The 21702-nt window shown below is 41.0% G+C and overlaps 1 protein-coding gene across 1 annotated transcript in view; it reads left to right on the top strand.

The window, feature by feature from the left end:
* LOC116861449 (T-cell-specific guanine nucleotide triphosphate-binding protein 2-like) overlaps positions 1-1923 on the top strand; it is a 36201-nt gene extending 34278 nt beyond the window's left edge. The window contains exon 3 of the transcript XR_004381491.1: positions 851-1923. The gene's annotated coding sequence lies outside the window, so the exon portion shown is untranslated. The remainder of the gene's footprint in view (positions 1-850) is intronic.
* The last annotated feature ends 19779 nt before the right edge of the window (positions 1924-21702 follow it).

Here is a 21702-nt window from a genome sequence, read left to right as displayed (position 1 = left end):
GATGGATAGCATGACAACATAGCATAGTTTCCAACTAGAGATACTCAGTAAACATTCCACTTACTCCAAATTTTCCTACAACTTTCTCATTTAAAAAAAAAGAAGAAAAAGAAGCATTTCCAGACTATGGTCCTCTCTTCTCCAAAGAGGATGGCATGAGAAGCTGATAAAATCTTAGTTCTCTACCAGGCAGAGCTACACCTCAACCCTCCAAACACAAAAGCCAGTACTATCCCATCATTGCAAGTGCACAATTTGCTCACTCACCAGCTCTGGAGAGAAAAAGGTTTCTGATGTCAGAGATCATGAATGCTTCTACTGACACAACAGAAAATGCTGAGTAAAGTAAAGTATTCCTGGAACTCCTGGCATAGGAACATGTCACAGAACTATCCACCCGGGGAAATGCAGGCACTGGGTGTTCCTGAGATTATTGCACAGAGCAAGAGGTAGAGAGCCCCTGTCCTTCCTGTGAAGTGTGAAAGACAGCAGGAAGGACAACAACCTCAAAGACTTTAGTCGAGGGCCCATATTTATAGGACATGAAAGTAAAACCATCATTTCACCACAGACTGAGCAGTTCCAGGAAAACAAAAACAAAAACAAAAGGCTCTTTTGACCTCAGGAGGCTAAGGGAGTGAGAGGAGGGCAGAGAGACACTGGGGGCCATGCAATGCTCTTCTCTGATAATGCCTGTGAGGTCATATAGCCAAGCCTTGTTTGACAGCCCTGGGGATAGAGATGACTGTGAGCAAGTTTCCAAAGCTTCAAGTGGATGAGAGAAGCACTTCCCATCAGAAAGCAGAGGGCCTATAACTTTTCTGTGTCTTTCTGTTTCTTTCACTTTCAGGAGCCCTGTTGCTGGCTGTCATGTTGTCACACTTGGCCATGGATGTCCTGGCATGTCATGGGGTCATATCTCATGAGCAACTTAAACTACCAGGAGGGACTCTGAGGAAATTGACAAGACAATCAGATGGTGAGACACAAAGAGGGAGGAAGAGCCAGATTTCTAAGACTTAAATAGAAGATCAAGAGGAAAATACCAAAGTTTCTTTGGAAGAAGAAGCCCCCTATGTTGCTGTATCATGTGAGGCTTATTTCCATGCTATAGTATCTAAGACAGTTGGATGCTGGCACAGGGGTAGACCAACTGGCCCACAGAAAGAGACATACAGTCTTGTATAAGATTCAGGCATGTGTGGAATTCTGTTGCTTGGGAGATGTACATGGGGTGTCAGTGGGTATAGAAGGCACCATCTAGTAAATAGAGCTGACAAAACTGTTCTCCATATGGACAGAGGTTTACTGAATCTCTGCTTACATCATTTATGATAATCAACTCCACATGGATTTAAGACCTTAATTTCAAATGGAAACCATAGCTGTTCATAGGGATAAATTTCTTAAAGGAGATGATACCAGAATAAAGATACCAAGAAGACAGCTGTATAAAACAGACTAACCAACGTGATACCTTTGACTCTATTAAAATGAAAAGCTTCTCTTCATGAAAGTAAATGCAAAACAAAGTTTCAAAATCTCCATGAATCTGAAGATCATATTAGCAAAAATGTAGTGAACTAAGGATCAATTGAAAGGACGTGTCTTAAAAATTCCAGAAATCGCTAAAAAAATAAGGTCTAACAATCCATTATTGGAAGTGAGCAAAAGACATGCACAGAACTTTCTCAAGAAATAAACATGTGAAAAAAATAATAAACATGTTTGGGGAAAAAAAAGGGAAAGTGCCACAGATTAAGCATGAATGAGGCAAATGTAAAATTGTGCAGTATTTGATGACATTCTATTGGAAAATTTAAAAATTTGTACAAAATTGGATATTGGTGACAATGTAGATAGAATCTCTGAAATATAGCTGCAGGGAATGTAAATCAATACAATCACTTTGAAGAAAAAATATGGCTGACTCTAATAAAATTGTACATTCATGTACCTCAGGAGTCAGCATTTCCACTCTTAACCCTATACCTAAGATTCACTCTGCAAATATATGCAGAAAATATATGGACGTGTGCTCCTAGCAGCAGTCTTCATAACTATGAAAAAAGAGAGGATAGGCATTGACAGAGAAGGGGTAAATAAGTTGACTTACACAATGTTGAAAAGCATGAACCATAGTTATAGAGAGTGGAATTAATCTTTTAGTATAGTGTTGAGATTAAATATTGAGAACCCATAGAACACCTTTAAATAAAGCTTCAAGAAAACTAAGAAATATATTGTTTAGGAATGCATATGGATATAATATATCCATAAATAAAGTAAAGGAATCATACACACATACTGCATGAAATACACCCTCGGGCTATGAACAGAACTAGAGTGAATAGGAACACAGAGGGAGATACAACTGTTTAGAGATGTTCTATTTCTTGGGATGATTGTTCAGTGTGTAAGTGATCATACTTACATGAGTAAGTAAAAGATATAAAATAGACAAATATCTTAGTTCTTTTCAGATTGTTGCTGTGTCTATTCTGTGTGTACTCGGTCCTGAATCTCTCCCTCCTGCCATATTTTGGGGATATCAGAGAAATGTTCTCCTTCTGACATACAATCACTGCTGTGATGGCACAAAGACTGAGAAATCATTCAGGAAGGAAGCATTTGGCAAGAGAGATGGAAATTCCAGGTGGAAGCAATGGCAAGGCAAAGATGCAGGCTCACACATGACCTTGACAACTGGCTGGATGCAGAGGAGCACACAGAGACAACCAATTACAGCTGTCGGTAGTAAGGTAGGAAAATCCTCTGAGGCCCAGGTATCCTGGCAGTGATGGGGCTCTTTGCAGAGGGTGAGAGAAAGCTCCCATCAGGGGCTCCCCAGGGCTCATCTGCTCCCCAGCAGTGTGTGAGAATCACTCTGGACATGGTGCTCTCTGTTGCGTTGGCTGAGGTCTGCAGTGTCCTCTGCACCCAAGGGGCTGGGGGCTGATGTCCCAGAATGCACAGCTCAAGGTCCAGACTCAGACTAGCTGCTCCTAAGTCACTGTTAGGAAATCAGGATACGTCCTGATTTATGAGGATATTGTAACATTCTCTCTATGTCAGGAAAGTGAAATCAATTGCTTCTTATACCCAGAGCAGAATTCTGCCTTTTGAAGACAGATAGATGGTTAGATCCTGAGAATAACACCTATTTGGATAACACACAGTTAAATGGGCACTCATTAAAAGTGCTTCAGTTTGTTTCTCAGAGTCCACAGTCTCTCATGGTTTGTCAAACTGGGGGTTTTAGGGGGGAATGGGAGTGGGGGGATGGGTTGGCCCTGAGGTGGGTATTAAGGAGGGCACGTATTGCATGGAGCACTGGGTATATATGTAAACAATGAATCATGGAAAAGTACATCAAAAACTAATGATGTACTGTATGATGACTAACATAACATAATAAAAACAATAAATTAATGAGTTTTTAAAAAGTGCTTCAGGCCTCTTTTTTGTTTGTTTAATCCTTTATAGGTTTAGATTGGAATTTAAGTGTCAGTGATATCGTGAAGTAGTAACACCACAGCTGCAGTGTGCAAGGCTGTTGGGGGCAATGAAGGGGATGAGAATAATAAACTAGAGTAGAGTCTGAGAGGGGCCACGGAGACTGAGATTTAGGAAGATTATGAAGAACAAGTTGAATACTGAATCTACCTGTTGCCCAGCCGCAAACTGATCACGTATTCGGAGACTGACATGCACAAACTTGCATCCATGAGCATGAATATTGTGCAACTACTGTAAATGACCAAGGACAGGAATAGCATATGTGCGCTTGGCAGATTGCTCTGTTGGCCATTTGCACAGAGCTTTGTAGCTGAGTCCAAACGAACAGCTTTCTCCTCTGGTCAAGAGTGGCTACAGTGCTAAGTGGGCTGAGGCCTGATATCCTGAGTGCACACCTCATAGTCCACAGGCAGATCCTCTGGTCTGAGTCCCCTGTGATCACACGACCCTTCCTCAAGACAAGTGGGTGGGAATAGACCTGGGATGGTCACTCTAGTACCTTTACCAAGTAGAATCTTTCCCTGGACACGAGCACAGCTGCTGCTTCTTCATGCCAAACCTTTACCCAGCTTCATCAGTGGCTTGCAGACCTCTGCCCAGTTCCTCTTCCCACAGGGACCAGGAATCCATGGTAGAATATGGAGCCCATGAGACTCATACAAAAACTGCAGACTTCATTTGGGGGCACAATTTGTTGATCTTTTCTAAGTTTGGTTCTTTCTTTCCAAGCTAATCTCTCTTAGACAGGACATCTGAAATGGTTTGGAACTGGGTCCAGATGAATTCATAAGATCTAGGCAGCCAACCAAAATCAGTCTTTTTTAAGTATGCCATCTCCTGTCATCTCATACCTTCTGATTGCATGATCATCCTTTCAACACAAGAAGCTGACTGCAAGGCCTCCATATGACCCTAGGGCTGGGTATCTGAGTAAGCAAAGCAGAGACAGGAGTGAAAGGAAGGGGGGTGGCCTTAAAATGATTTTTCTAGAGCTGTCAGGCTAGAGTGTAGACCAACAGTTTGCAGACAGTATTTGTCTAGAAAACCTGTTGCAAGATTGTTAACTATAGGCAGTTGCTGAGGTGGAATAAATGGGTTTGGTCCTTTCCTTACCCCACACATTTTATTAAGCTTTGGGGTTGCCATTGGACATCTATCTGTGATGACAAGATGAAGCCTCTAGACTTAATCTCCTTAGGGCATGACACATACTGGAAGGATAAGTCATGGAGATCAGTATGGTCTCTGAAAGGTACACACACAAAACAGATAATTCCTGGTCAGTGTTGGATGGAATGGCTCAGGAAATACCCTGTCTCCTGGATCCACTCAGGTGAGCAGAGCTCTGGTTAGTCTGATAAACGGTCTCCAGACTCTTACAGAAATGAACTCTGCCCTGGCTCAGGCTCTCCTCCAACTGAGACACCTGTGGCAGGAACAGGAAAAAAGTCAGTTTCTCTCCTCTTTCCTCCTCCCACCACCTGCATTACACAGAGCAGGTAGCTGAGGGGAACTAGGGGGCTAAGAAATTTATACATATGTAGGACAGTTGCGATCTAGTTCACAGCAGTGAGTAGTGATTGTCCCTCAGGTAAGAGGGGCCATCTGGGGCTCACTCATACTGACTTCTCCTTTGGGATATTAGGGAGAGGCACAGTCAGGACCTGCAGGCCTCATACCTGCTTTGTGACAGACAAAGAAGAACAGTCCAACCTCTTTCTACAGAGATCCTCTGAGCTAGGCAGACCGTGTCCAGCCCTCATGGTTGCCCTAAAGGGAAAACACATCCATTGCAATAGGCTTGCCCTCTCTTCTCCTCAATTCTTTAGTTGTGCTATTCTCACGCAGGGGAGAGATCAAGGGTTATGATGTCATGTTCACAATCTCTTGGCTGCATAACAGCTGTATACCTTGTTATGGACATTTGCAATCTTGGCAGACATTTTGTAAGCAGACCTTTTCTGTCACCCTGTTATAGTCACAAGACCCTCTCTAGGGTTCTCTCCTGTCCACAAACACCTGGAGCAGCTTTCCCTTCTGCTTCCACATGAGAATGAGTATGTGACAGTCACTGAGAGGTTGAGAAGCTGCCCAGAGTCACCCAGTCAGTAATGAACAGTGCTGGGACTCAGGCCTGAAACTGGTTGAAGTTGGTACATTGACACCATGTGGGGTCACACTGGGGTCAGGAGGGATACACCACGGTGGATGTAGTATCTGCACTCTGATCTAAGCAGATGGAAACCAGTGAGCCTCTGAGGTGGGCATGTCGGAAAGCCACAGGCAAAAATTTATTGGCAGTGTGTTCACCCATCTGAGGAGCTACCCTCATCAGGGCTTAATGTGGACTTCTCAGTGATCTGGGGGCTGATATCAGATGATATGGCTCAGCTGGGAGACATCAGGGCAAGTCCACACCCCCAGTCTGCTGGGGTCCATGCAGACCCCAAAGTGACTCCCAGTGTGGGGTTCATGGAGACCCAGAATTGTCCCTGCCTTCTGCAATATAAGTGTGCCCAGTACATCTCTTTTTTGAGAACTGGAGTCATTTCCAGGAATAGAAACTGAAACAAACCAGCCCTTGCTGATTTCCTTCCTGCTGGGGCTGGGGGCCATAAGATCTCCTTTATCCAGAAATGATGGCTTTCTGACCAGGAGAAGTACTAGAGCAGTATAACATTCAAATTGCACTGTCCTTCCCAGATCCTCTTCCCTTCCTCTCTCTAGGCTCTTCCTCAGGCAAACCTAACCCAACATAACTCCCTTCCTTCTTTTTGGAGCAACCTGGGGTTGAAACCAGTTTTGGACCTTCCCAGAGGGAACTATCACTGCCTGAGGGCTGGACCCTCCCCTGGGAGAGGACTTTACCAGAAGGAACACTAACATTTGCTTTGCCAAGGTCACCCTTCAAAGGATCTGTAGTAAGAGTCAGAGGGAGTAAGATGAACCAGAGAAAAGTCTTCCTCAGACATGCTAATAAGACCAGACAGGATTCAGGGAGAAGTTGCTGGGAGCCCTGACAAGAGAACTTCACCTGGATCATACCAGAACCTCACTGGAATCATGTGAGATGGTTAGCATGACTCTCCCACCACCCTGCACAGGGAACGATACTGAGGCTCAGTGTTCACACTGCCTTGGGGAGAGCTTGTCTCTTGGCCAATTTCCTCAGTGGGATGGTGAGTCCAGGTCCTTGGGGCTGGTTGCAGTCTGAGGCATCTGGGAAAAAAATGAAGCAAGCTGGACCCACCCCAAAAGAAGTGAGCCTAGCTGCCCAGAGGAAGAGAGCATGAAGTTGCAGGATGGAGAGTACAGATGGGTGTTAAATTTTGTCAGAGAGGAAACAGTGGGCCTTCTGAGGTAGAAAAATGGCAGGTGGATGTGAGGATGGGTCTCCAGCAGCTTCACATGGCCGCACAGGTGAAGGACAGCCCTTCAAAGAAGAGAAGGGCCTCATGGGGCTCACAGGGCAACTCCTCAGCCAAGGAGGCGATCTTGAACTTTAAAATTTGCATTCATGCATGTTGAAGTAGTAAATTTTTTTTTTAAGATCTATTAGCAACTAGGCACTCTTAACTTGTGGGATTGTGAAAACATTCCAGGCAGAAAAGACTGTGTGTAGCAAGTAGGAGGAGAATCCACAAGGTAATTCCAGTCAATTCTCTTTCCTAATTCTGTCCTAAAAATGCTTGCAATCTCACAGCAGGGTTCAGCCTCCAAGAGTAAACTATATTCACAGAAGATCTTAAAACCTAATAATAACAGCAGATACAATGACAAAGAGTCATATACAAACATAAGGGCTGGCTTAAAATTGGTAGGAAATTATCTGGGAAGTTTTTTGTGACTTAGATGTTCAAGTTGAAAAGACATAGGCATTCCTTAGGTATGCATTTAGTGTTAAAAGGTGTCAGACTTTTTATGAAGAAATGTCTTAAGAGGAAAGAAAATACACTTTTTTATCTAAATTCAATTAGCCAATAAATAGTACATCGCTATTTTTTGATGTAATGTTCAGTGATTCATTAGTTACATATAACACCCAGTGCACATCACATCTTCTGCCCTCCTTTTTTTTTTTAAAGATTTTATCTACTTATTTGACAGACAGAGATCACAAGTAGGCAGAGAGGCAGGCAGAGAGAGAGGAAGGGAAGCAGGCTCCATGCCAAGCAGAGAGCCTGATTCGGGGTTCCATCCCAGGACCCTGGGATCATGACCTGAGCCGAAGGCAGAGGCTTTAACCTACTGAGCCACCCAGGTGCCCCTCATCTACCATCATTAATGCCCATCACCTACTTACCCCATTCCCCTACTCACCTCCCTTCTGCAACCCTGTTTGTTTCCCAGTGTCAAGAGTCTCTCATGGTTTGTCTCCCTCTCTGATTTCTTCCTATTCAGTTTTCCCTCCCTTCTCCTATGATCCTCTGCACTATTCTTTATACTCTACATATGAGTGAAATCATGATAATTGTCTTTCTCTGCTTAACTTATTTCACTTAGTATAATACCTTCCAGTTCCATTCATGTTGATGTAAATGATAGGTATTCATCCTTTCTGGTGGTGAATAATATTCCCTTGCATTTAAGAACCACATCTTCTTTATCCACTCATCTGTTGAAGGATGTCTTTGCTCCTTCCACAGTTTAGCTGTTATGGACATTGCTGCTATAAACATTGGGGTGCATGTGCCCCTTCTTTCCATTGCATCTGTATCTTTGGAGTAAATACCTAGTAGCGCAATTGCTGGGTCATAGGGTAGCTCTATTTTTAACTTCTTTAGGAACCTCCATCCTGTTTCCCAGAGTGGTTGTACCAGCTTGCATTCCCCCCAATAATACAAGCGTGATCCCCTCTCTCAACATCCTCACCAACATTTGTTGCTCCCTGTCTTGTTGATTTTAGCCATTCTAACTGGTGTAAGGTGGTATCTCATTGTGGTTTTGATTTGCATTTCCCTGATGGCAAGTGATGAGGGAAATGCACTTTACAACATTAATCAAAACACTCTATTCTTGACTCTAAAGACAAATGCAATGAGTACATGTAGGTCCTAAGCATTGAAGGATGTGGACAGCTAGCACAAACACACCACTGTCCTGAATATCCCCCCCTATGTTGTCTTGCTCAACCAAATAGGTGAAGGAGGAACCTGCATCTTCTTGAGTCCTGATTGAGTGACCTTCATGATGCTCTGCTGCTTAAATTCCCTCATATCCATAAACTGCTTTGGCAATGACCACTGGCACCACAGCTACACAGCATTCCTCAACTGTCTCCTCTGACCCATACGAGTGTGCATATTCCTGAATGAGGGTTTTGCTCACTCTGTACTCAAAATATCTCTGTTAGCAACTTGGGTATGAATCTGATGGCCTGAGCTTAATGCTAAGGCTGAAATTCCTCTGTTGCCTTGTGCAGCAAACCCTCCTAACTCCTCTGTTCCTCCTTCTTCTTCAGGATACTGCACTGGTCAGCAGTGTGATGTAGCTAGCTCTATCCCCTCACACCCCATTATCTACATCTTTCACCTTTCCTGTAAAATACTATATAAGCTAGAGGGTTTCATATGTGGCAGTTGCCATGACCATTGCAAAGGCCTTGGGAGAGGTATGTTGCTAGAGGTGGTCTCTGTGGTCAGGAGAATACTGGAGACAGCAGCCAGTGCCCCAGTGAACATTGCAATGAGTGGGGGCTTTGGCAATGATATGTCCTCCTTCATCAGCGCATTGCAAGGAACTGGGCATGAGGAGGAGGACTCAGCTCCCATTGGGGTGGTGAGGATCACTGAGACACACTTGCCACTCTTCTCATTTGACCAGTTTGCGCCCACACAGTGGCAGGCACACAAAACCTGTAGAACTGTCTGAAAGAGATGCAGTGAAGTCAATACGACCTCATCATCATCACTGCATTCAAGCAGTTCAACATGAACCTCATGAAGCTTGCCAAAGCCATACTTAGACTAGGAAAGAGATTCTATATCATCAGATCAAGCTGAACAGGAATCTTAGTGCAAGTGCACTCTGGGAGGAATGACTCATGCATAATATATGAGAGATTGTCCAGGAAACTCTCCAGAAGAAGTAGGTATGTGAACCTGTCATATTTGAGGTCTCTAGTCTTGACCCTTGACTGCATGACTTCCCTTAACTTAGGTTCCTTGAACAAGGACCTCTCTGACATCAGAAGACATGTTCCCCCAAAAAACCTGTCCACATGAGTGAGAAGATCATCAATGTCAAGTCAATCTCTCTGCAGAAGAGAATAGCCAGATAGTGTTTGCAAGACACACTTCGTGTCCAGGATGAAAATGATTTAGAGTAGTGTCTGAATGTACACCTACTGTTAGCTCTTTGGAATGGATATTGAATCTCTCTATTAGGTGGCTGAGAATATGGAGATGCCCATGGAGGAGTACAAACCATTATGAAGTCCCTGGATCTGTACCCTCTCCATAAAGTGAACTGGAAACTAACTTCATGACTTGTTCACTCATGAAGCATTCATCAGCCTTCCTAGCTACATCCAGTTCTTGGGTAACCATGCCATCATCTGCTTCAGTTGGCTGAAGTAAGGATGCATCCTTGATTTATATGCCAAGGAAATAAACACTATCCTGAGGAAACCTTTTCCTCCAGTGCAAAGTCTGCTTTAAACACAGAACCCATTATAATGTTCTATTCTGCTCCCCTGTCTGATCATATTCTCTATCTCCCTCTCTCTCTTTGTTTCCTCCCTGGTTTCAGGTCTCATTTGATTTGTTTAGTGTCTATTTCTCTGAGGTCAATGTTTCCATTTTAGTATATGTTCTCTTGTTCATCTATTCTTCTCTGGACAGAATTACAACAAGGAAAAACACACCTCAAAAAAGAGAACAAGAGGCAAAACTGACTGCCAGGGACTTAATCAGTATGGACATAAGTAAGATGTCAGAACTAGAGCTCAGAATAACAATTATAAAGACACTAGATGGGCTTTAAAAAAGCATAGAAGACACTAGAGAATCCCTTTCTGAAGAAATAAAAGAACTAAAATCTAATCACATCAAAAACAAAAAGGCTATTAATGAGATGCAATGAAAAAATGGAGGCTCTGACTGCTAGGAAAAAGGAAGCAGAAGAGAGAATTAGTGAAATAGAAGACAAAATTATGGAGAATATGGGCACCTCAGTTAGGCATCTGCCTTCAGCTCAGGTCATGATCCCAGGGTCATGGGATCGAGCCCCAGGTCAGACTCCCTGCTCAGTGGGGACTCTGCTTCCGCCTCTCCCTCCACCCCCTGCTCATGGTCTCTCTCTCTCTCTCACACTCTGTCTCTGTATCACAAATAAATAAATAAATAAATAATAAATAAATAAATAATCATTTTAAAAATTATGGAGAATAAAAGAGCTGAGAAAAAGAAACATAAACAAATACTGGATCATGAGAGGAGAATTCGAGAGACAAATGATACCATAAAGCAAAACAACATTAGAATAGGGATCCCAGAAGAAGAGGAAGGGGGGCAGGGCAGGGTATCAGAAACTATACTGGAGCAAAAGTGAGAACTTTCCAATCTGGGAAAGGAAACAGGCATTCAAGTCCTGAAGGCACAGAGAACTCCCCTCAGAAACCATTAAAACAGATCAACACTCAACATATAGTGGTGAAACCTACAACTCTAAGAGACAAAGAGAATCCTAAAAGCAGCTTGGGACAAGAGGTCAGTAACCTACAAGGATAGAAACATTAGATTGGCCAGCGGACCTATCCACAGAGACCTGGCAGGCCAGAAAGTACTGGCATGACATTTTCAGGGTACTAAATGAGAAAAATATGCACCCAAGAATCCTTTGTCCAAATAGGATGTCATTCAAAATAGAAGGAGTAATTAAAAGCTTCCAGGACAAACAGAAAGTAAAAGAATTTGTGATCGCCAAACCAGCCCAACAAGATATGCTAAAAGGGATCCTTTAAGTAAAGAGAGAGCCTAAAAGTAACATAGACCAGAAAGGAACAGAGATAATATACAGTAACAGTCACTTTACAGATAACAAAATGGCAATAAATTCTTATCTTCCAAGAGTTACTCTAAATGTAAGTGGGCTAAATGCCCCAATCAAAAGACATGGGGTATCAAACTGGATTTTAAAAAAAAGTAAGACTGAAGCACCTGGGTAGCTCAATGGGTTAAAGCCTCTGCCTTTGGCTCAGGTCATGATCCCAGGGTCCTGGGATCGAGCCCCGAATCAGGCTCTCTGCTCAGCAAGGAGCCTGCTTCCTCCTCTCTCTCTGTCTCTGCCTGCCTCCCAGTCTACTTGCGATCTCTGTATATCAAATAAATAAATAAAATCTTTTTTTAAAAATGAAAAATAAAAATAAATAAATACATAAATAAAATTAAAAAATTTTAAAAAGTAAGACCGACAGATTATCGACCACTTTCTGAAAGGTAGGACACGTGGAGAGTGAATCCAAAGCAACAAGAAGATAGGCCGCAGGGAGGGGGGCCAGCTCCCAGCAAGCAGTGGAACAATGGAGCACAAAATTAGAACCTTTAAAAGTCTGCTCTACTGAGGAACATGACTCCAGAGGCTAAGCGGGGGTGGAGCCCTCATGGGGACAGTGGGGTGTCAGGTCCTGCAGGGTCACAGAAGGATCGTGGCACAGAAGACCATTGCTCTTTGAGCAGGGACCCCACAAGTGGCAGATCCAAGGAGACCCCCCGGAAGAGTACAGCAGCAGGAATCTGCTGGGTTTGGAGCCTCCAAATGGGGCTGAATGCCAGAGATAGAAATGCTCAGTCACAGGCCAGGTGAGCTCAGAACAAGGCCAGAGACCAGGCAGATGGGAGTGATTGAGTGCTTTTCTCCAGAGGCACAGTGAGTTGTGGGGTCCCAAGCTCTCAGCTCCTCCAGGCTAGAGATTGGGAGGCTGCCATTTTCATTCCTGTCCTCCAGAGCTCTACAGAAAGCGAACGGGAAACAAAAGTTCCTGAGAGCAAACCAAGCCAATTACTTAGCCCAGCCCTTGGCAAGGGCAGTGCAATTCCACCTCAGGCAAAGACACTTGAGAATCACTACAACAGGCCCCTCCCCAGAAGATCAGCAAGAAGATCCAGCCAAGACCAAGCTCACTGATCAAGGAGAACACTGGAATTCCAGAGCAGGGGAAAGCAAAGCATGGAATTCATGGCTTTCTCCCCATGAGTCCTTAGACTTGCAAAGTTAATTAAATTTAAAAATTTTTTTCTTATTCTAATTATAACATTTATTCTTTTCTCTTTTAATGTTTTTAAATTAGTTTATCTTAACAATACTTTTCTTTTAAAAAAAATCTTTTTGAAGCTTCATTATTATAGTCATATTTTATCCTTCATTGTATTTAACTTTATTTTTTGTATACATATAGGGTTTTTTCTTCTAAAAAATTTTAGGATACAACTTCTTCTAATAGATCAAAATATACCCTAAATCTAGCACAGGGCTATGTTCTAGTCTACAGCCTGAGCAAATTCTCTCCACTTTCTTTTTCTCTCTTTTCCCAACCAACTTATCTTATCAACTCTATTTTAGAATTTTTTTTAATTTTCACCTTTACAGTCATATTTCATCCTTTCATCATGTTTACCCTTTTTTTGCATATATACATATACATATACATATATATATATATATATATATATTCCTTCTTTAAAATTTTAAGAGGTAGTTTCTTCTACGAAACCAAAATGCACCCAAAAATCAAGTGGGTAGCTATGTTCTGTTCACCAGTCTAATATATATATATTTTTTTAATTTATTTTTAAATTTTTTGAACTCCTTTTTACCCCCTTTCCTCTACTCATGATTTGGGGTCTCTTCTGATGTGGCTAATGCACATTTTTTGGAGGTCTTTGCCACACTTTTAGTATTTTATTCTCTCGTTCATATATTCTTATCTGGATAAAATGACAAGGCAGAAAAACTCATCACAAAAAAGAGAAGAAGAGACAGTACCAAAGGCTAGGGACCTAATCAATACAGACATTGATAATATGTCAGATCTAGAGTTCAGAATGACAATTCTCAAGGTGCTAGCTGAGCTTGAAAAAAGCATGGAAGATATTAGAGAAACCCTGTCTGGAGAAATAAAAGCCCTTTATGGATAAATAAAAGAACTAAAATCTAACCAAGCTGAAATTTAAAAAGCTATTAATGAAGCAAAAATGGAGGCTCTTATTGCTAGGATAAATGAAGCAGAAGAGAGAATCAGTGATATAGGAGAACAAATGATGGAGAATAAAGAAGCTGAGTAAAAGAGAAACAAACAACTAGTGGACCACGAGGGGAGAATTCAAGAGATAAGTGATACCATAAGATGAAACAATATTAGAATAATTGGGATTCCAGAAGAAGAAGAAAGAGAGAGGGGAGCAGAAGGTATATTGGAGTGAATTATTGTGGAGAATTTCCTTAATATAGAAAAGAGAACAAACTTCAAAATGCAGGAGGGGGAGAGAACCCCCCCAAATCAATAAGATAAGGCCCACACTCCATCATCTAATAGCAAAACTTACAAGTCTTAGTGACAAAGAGGAAATCCTGAAAAAAGCCCAGGACAAAAAGTCTCTAATATACAATGGTAAAAATATTAGATTGGCAGCAGACTTATCCACAGAAACCTGGCAGGCCAGGAAAAACTGACATGATATATTCAGAGCATTACCAAGAATATGATATCTAGCTAGGCTGCCACTGAAAATAGAAAGAACTTGTAAACACCAAATGAGCTCTACAGGAAATATTGAAAGGGGTCCTCTAAGCAAAGAGAGAGCCTAAAAGTAGTATATCAGAAAGGAACAGAGACAATATACAATAACAGTCACCTTACAGGCAAGACAATGGCACTAAATTCATATCTCTCAATAGTTACCCTGAATGTTAATGGGCTAAAGGCCCCAATCAAAAGACAGAGGGCATCAGAATGGATAAAAAAACAAAACCCATCTATATGTTGCCTACAAGAAACTCATTTTAAACCCGAAGACACCTCCAGATTTAAAGTGGGGGGTGGAAAAGAATTTACCATGCTAATGGACATCAGACGAAAGCAGGGGTGGCAATCCTTATATCAGATAAATTAGATTTTAAGCCAAAGACTATAAAAAGAGATGAGGAAGGACACTATATCATACTCAAAGGATCTGTCCAACAAGAAGATCTAACAATTTTAACTATCTATGCCCCTAACATGGGAGCAGCCAACTATATAAACCAATTAATAACAAAATCAAAGAAACACATCGACAATAATACAATAATAGCAGGGGACTTTAACACTCCCCTCACTGAAATGGACAGATCATCCAAGCAAAAGATCAACAAGGAAATAAAGGCCTTAAATGACACACTGGACCAGATGGACATCACAAATATATTCAGAACATTTCATCCCAAAGCAACAGAATACACATTCTTCTCTAGTGCACATGGAACATTCTCCAGAATAGATCACATCCTCGGTCCTAAATCAGGTCTCAACCAGTATCAAAAGATTGGGATCATTCCCTGCATATTCTCAGACCACAATGCTCTGAAGCTAGAACTCAATCACAAGAGGAAATTTGGAAAGAACCCAAATACATGGAGACTAAACAGCATCCTTCTAAAGAATGAATGGGTCAACCAGAAAATTAAAGAAGAATTGAAAAAATTCATGGAAACTAATGTTAATGAAAACACAATGGTTCAAAATCTGTGGGACACAGCAAAGGCAGTCCCGAGAGGAAAATATACAACGATACAAGCCCTTCTCAAGAAACAAGAAAGGTCTCAAGTACACTACCGAACCCTACACCTAAAGGAGCTGGAGAAAGAACAAGAAAGAAACCCTAAACACAGCAGGAGAAGAGAAATCATAAAGATCAGAGCAGAAATCAATGAAATAGAAACCAAAAAAAAAAAAAACAATAGAACAAATCAACGAAACTAGGAGCTGGTTCTTTGAAAGAATTAATAAGATTGATAAACCCCTGGCCAGACTTATCAAAAAGAAAAGAGAAAGGACCTAAATAAATAAAATCATGAATGAAAGAGGAGAGATCACAACTAACACCAAAGAAATGCAAACAATTTTAAGAACATATTATGAGCAACTATACGTCAGCAAATTTGACAATCTGGAAGAAATGGATGCATTCCTAGAGACAATATAAACTACCACAACTGAACCAGGAAGAAATAGAAAACCTGAGCAGACCCATAACCAGTATGGAGATTGAAGCAGTCATCAAAAATCTCCCAACAGACAAGAGCCCAAGGCCAGATGCTTCCCAGGGGAATTCTACCAAACATTTAAAGAAGAATTAATTCTATTCTCCTGAAACTGTTCCAAAAAATAGAAATGGAAGGAAAACTTCCAAACTCATTTTATGAGGCCAGCATCACCTTGATCCCAAAACCAGACAGGGATCCCATCAAAAAAGAGAATTACAGACCAATATCCTTGATGAACACAGATGCAAAAATTCTCACCAAAATACTAGTCAATAGGATCCAACAGTACATTAAAAGGATTATTCACCACGACCAAGTGGGATTTATTTCTGGGCTGCAAGGTTGGCTCTCCATCCACAAATCAATCAATGTGATACAATACATTAATAAAAGAAAGAATAAGAACCATATGATACTTTCAATAGATGCTGAAAAAGCATTGGACAAAGTACAGCATCCTTTCTTGATCAAAAGTCTTCAAAGCATAGGGATAGAGGGTACATACCTCAATATCATCAAAGCCATCTATGAAAAAGCCACAGCGAATATCATTCTCAATGGAGAAAAACTGAAACCTTTTCTGTTAAGGTCAGGAACATGGCAGGAATGTCCATTACCACCACTGCTACTCAATGTAGTACTAGAAATCCTAGCCTCAGCCATCAGACAACATAAAGAAATTAAAGGCATCCAAACAGGCAAAGAAGTCAAACTATCACTCTTTGCAGATGGTATGATATTACATGTGGAAAACCCAAAAGTCTGCACTCCAAATCTACTAGAACTTGTACAGGAATTCAGTAAAGTGTCAGGATTTAAAGTCAATGCACAGAAATCAGTTGCATTTCTTTACACCAACAAGAAGACAGGAGAAAGAGAAATTAAGGAGTCAATCCCATTTACAATGGCACCCCAAAGCATAAGATACCTAGGAATAAACCTAACCAAAGAGGCTAAGAATCTGTACTCAGAAAACTATAAAGCACTCATGAAGAAATTGAGGAAGACACAAAGAAATGGAAAAATGTTCCATGCTCATGGATTGGAAGAACAAATATTGTGAATATGCCTATGCTACCTAAAGCAATATACACGTTTAATGCAATATCTATCAAAATACCATCCTTTTTTTTTTTTCAAAGAAATGGAACAAATAATCCTAAAATTTATGTGGAACCAGAAAAGACCTTGAATAGCCAAAGGAATGTTGAAAGAGAAAGCCAGAGTTGGTAGCATCACAATTCCAGACATCGAGCTCTATTACAAAGCTATCATCATCAAGACAGTATGGTACTGGCACAAAAATAGACACATAGATCAATGAAACAGAATAGAGATCCCAGAAATAGACCGTCAACTCTGTGGTCAACTAATCTTCGACAAAGCAGGGAGGAATGTCCAACGGAAAAAAGACAGCCTCTTCAACAAATGGTGTTGGGAAAATTGGACAGCCCCGTGCAGAAGAATGAAATTGGACCATTTCCTTACACTACACACAAAAATAGACTCAAAATGTATGAAAGACCTCAATGTGAGACAGGAATCCATCAAAATCCTTAAGGAGAACACAGGCAGCAACCTCTTTGACCTCAGCCACAGCAACTTCTTCCTAGAAACATCGCCAAAGGCAAGGGAAGCAAGGGCAAAAATGAACTATTGAGACTTCATCAAGATCAAAAGCTTTTGTACAGCAAAGGAAACTGTCAACAAAATCAAAAGACAACTGACAGAATGGGAGAAGATATTTGCAAACGACATATCAGAAAAGGGCTAGTATCTAAAATCTATAAAGAACTTATCAAACTCAACACCCAAAAAAATAAATAATCCAATCAAGAAAAAGGCAGAGGACATAAACAGACATTTCTGCAAAGAAGACATCCAGATGGCCAACAGACACATGAAAAAGTGTTCCACATCACTTGGCATCAGGGAAATACAAATCAAAACCACAGTCAGTTACCACCTCACACCAGCCAGAATGGTTAAAATTAACAAGTCAGGAAACAACAGATGCTGGCAAGGATGAGGAGAAAAGGGAACCCTCCTACACGGTTGGTGGGAATGCAAGCTGGTGCAACCACTCTGGAAAACAGCATGGAGGTTCCTCAAAAAGTTGAAAATAGAGCTACCCTGTGACCCAGCAATCGCACTACTGGGTATTTACCCTAAACATACAAATGTAGTGATCTGAAGGGGCACATACACCTGAATGTTTAGAGCAGCAATGTCCACAGTAACCAAACTATGGAATGAACCTAGATGTCCATCAACAGATGACTGGATAAAGAAGAGGTGGTTTATATATACAATGAAATACTATGCAGCCATCAAAAGAAATGAAATCTTGATTTTTGCAATGATGTGGATGGAACTAGAGGGTGTTATGCTGAGTGAAATAAATCAATCAAAGAAAAGCAATTATCATATGATCTCCCTAATATGAAGAATTTCAGAGGCAATGTGGGGGGTTTGGGGAGTAGGGAAGGAAAAAATGAAACAAGATGGGATCAGGAGGGAGAAACCATAAGAGACTCTTAATCTCACAAAACAAACTGAGGGTTGCTGGGGGGGAGGGGGAAGGGAGAGGGTGGTTGGGTTATGGATATTGGGGAGGGTGTGTGCTATGGTGAGCACTGTGAAGTGTGTAAACCTGGCAGTTCACGGACCTGTATCCCTGGGGCTAATAATACGTTAAATGTTAATAAAAAATAAAAAAACATTTTTTTAAAGTAAGACCTATCAAATGCTGTCCACAAGAGATTCATTTTAGACCCAAAAACAGCTCCAGATTGAAAGTGAGGTGTAATCAGGGAGATTCAAATTAAAACCACATTGAGATACCACCTTACACCAGTTAGAATGACCACAATTAACAAGACAGGAAACAACGTGTGTTGGGGAGGATGTGGAGAAAGGGGAACCCTCTTACACTGTTAGTGGGAATACAAATTGGTGCAGCCACTTTGGAAAACAGTGTGGAGATTCCTTAAGAAATTAGAAATAGAGCTTCCCTATGATCCTGCAATTGCACCACTGGGTATTTACCCAAAGATACAGATGTAGTAAAAAGAAGGGCCATCTGTACCCCAAGGTTTATAGCAGCAATGGCCACAGTCGCCAAACTGTGGAAAGAACCATGATGCCCTTCAATGGACACATGGATAAGGAAGATGTGGTCCATATACACTATGGATTATTATGCCTCCAGCAGAAAGGATGAATACCCAACTTTTGTAGCAACATGGATGGGACTGGAAGAGATTCTGCTGAGTGAAATAAGTCAAGCAGAGAGAGTCAATTATCATATGGTTTCACTATTTGCAGAGCATAACAAATAACACGGAGGACATGGGGAGATGGAGAGGAGAAGGGAGTTGAGGGAAATTGGAGGGAGAGATGAACGATGAGAGACTATGGACTCTGAAAAACAACCTGAGGGTTTTGAAGGGGTAGGGAGTGGGAGGTTGGGGGAGCCAGGTGGTGAGTATTATGGAGGGCATGCATTGCATGGAGCACTGGGTGTGATGCAAAAACAATGAATTCTGTTACGCTGAAAAGAAATAAAAAATAATTAAAAAAAAGAAAGTGAGGTGTAGAAAACCATTTATCATACTAATGAACATCAGAAGAAAGCTGGGCTGGCAATCCTTATATTAAATTAGATTTTAAACCAAAGACTGTAATAAGAGATGAGGAAGAGCTCTGTATCATACTTAAAGGGTCTATCCAACAAGAAGACCTAACAATTGTAAATATTTTTGCCCCTAACCTGGGATCAGTCAATTATATAAGCAAATTAATAACAAAATTAAAGAAACACATGAATAATAAGAAAATAATAGTAGGGAACTTTTTAAAGATTTTATTTATTTATTTGAAAGACAAAGATCACAAGTAGGCAGAGAGAGAGGAGGAAGCAGGCTCCTCACTGAGCAAAGAGCCCAATGTGGGGCTCAATCCCAGCATCCTGGGATCATGACCTGAGCCAAAGGCAGAGCCTTTAACCCAGGTGCCCCAATAGTAGGGGACATTAACACCTCATTTGCTGCAATGGACAGATCATTTCAGCAAAAGATCGACAAGGAAACAAGGGTGTTGAATGACACATTAGACCAGGTGGACTTCACAGATATATTAAGAACATTCCATCCCAAAGCAACAGAATACACATTCTTCTTGAGTACACATGGAACATTCTCCAGAATAGATCACATCCCGGGTGACAAATCAGGTCAACCAGTACCAAAAGGTTGGGATCATTTGCTTCATATTTTTAAACCACAGTGCTTTGAAACTGGAACTCAATCACAAGAGGAAATTTGGAAAAAAACACAAATACATGGAGGTAAAAGAACAGCCTACTAAAGAATGAATGGATCGGGGCACCTGGATGGCTCAGTGGGTTAAAGCCTCTGCATTTGGCTCAGGTCATGATCTCAGGGTCCTGGGATCGAGCCCCACATCAGGTTCTCTGCTCAGCAGGGAGGGTGCTCCACCCCCACAACCCCGTGCCTGCCTCTCTGCCTACTTGTGATCTCTGTCTGTCAAATAAGTAAATAAAACCTTTAAAAAAAAAAAAAAAAGAACGAATGGGTACAATAGGAAATTGAAGAATTAAAAAAAATTCATGGAAACTAATGAAAATGAAAACAGAACTGTTCAAAATCTTTGGCATACAGCAAAGATGGTCCTAAGAGGGAAATACATAACAATACAAGCCTTTTTCAAGAAACAAGAAAAGTCCTAAATACACAACTTAATCTTACACCTAAAAGAGCTGGAGAAAGAACAGCAAATAAAGCCTAAACTCAACAGAAGAAGAGAAACCATAAAGATTAGAACAGAAATCAATGAAATAGAAACCAGTAGAACAGTAGAACAGATCAATGAAACTAGGAGCTGGTTCTTTGAGAGAATTAATAAGATTGATAAACCTCTCACCAGACTTATCCAAAAGAAAAGAGAAAGGACCCAAATTAATAAAAACATGAATGAAAGAGGAGAGATCACAACCAACACCGAAGAAATACAAATAATTACAGGAACATATTATGAGCAAATATATGCCAACAAATTAGGCAACCTGGAAAAAAATGGATACATTCTTAGAGAAGTATAAACTACCAAAAGTGAACCAGGAAGAAATAAAAAACCTGAACAGACCCATAACAAGCAAGGAAATTGAAGCAATAATCAAAAATCTCCCAAAAAAACAAGAGCCCAGGGCCAGATGGCTTCCCAGGGTATTTCCACCAAACACTTACAGGAGAAGTAATACCTATTCTCCTGAAACTGTTCCAAAAATAGAAATTTTCTTTCAAAGAAAAAAAAAGGAAAACTTTCACACTCTTTTTATGGGTTCAGCATTACCTTGATCCCAAAACCAAAGACCCCACCAAAAAGGAGAATTACAGACCAATATCCCTAATGAACATGGATGCCAACATATTCAATAAGAGTATCCTAGCCAATAGGATCCAACAGTACATTAAAAGGATTATTCACCACGACCAGGTGGGGTTTATTCTTGGGATGGAGGGATAGTTCAACATTTGAAAATCAATTAACGTGACACACCATATTAATAAAGGAAAAGATAAGAAGCATATGATCCTCTCAATTGATGCCAAAAAACCATTTGACAAAGCACAGCATCCTTTGTCGATTAAACTCTTCACAGTGTAGGGAGAGAGGGAACATACCTTAATATCATAAAAGCCATATACGAAAAGCCAACAGCAAATACTATTACCCTAAGGTCATGAACGTGTCAGAGATATCCACTATCACCACTATTTTTCAGCTTAGTATTAGGAGTCTTAGCCACACCAATTGGAGAACAAAAGAAATGAAAGACATTCAAGTTGACAAGGAGAAGTCACACTCTCATTCTTTGCAGATGACATTATACTCTATGTGGAAAACCCAAAAGACTCT

The sequence above is a fragment of the Lontra canadensis genome, unplaced genomic scaffold (genome assembly GCF_010015895.1).
Source record: "Lontra canadensis isolate GAN:19392208 unplaced genomic scaffold, GSC_riverotter_1.0 scaffold199, whole genome shotgun sequence".
NCBI lineage: Eukaryota > Metazoa > Chordata > Mammalia > Carnivora > Mustelidae > Lontra > Lontra canadensis.
The sequence above is the reverse complement of the archived record's forward strand: the minus strand, read 5'-3'. Positions and strand labels throughout refer to the sequence as shown.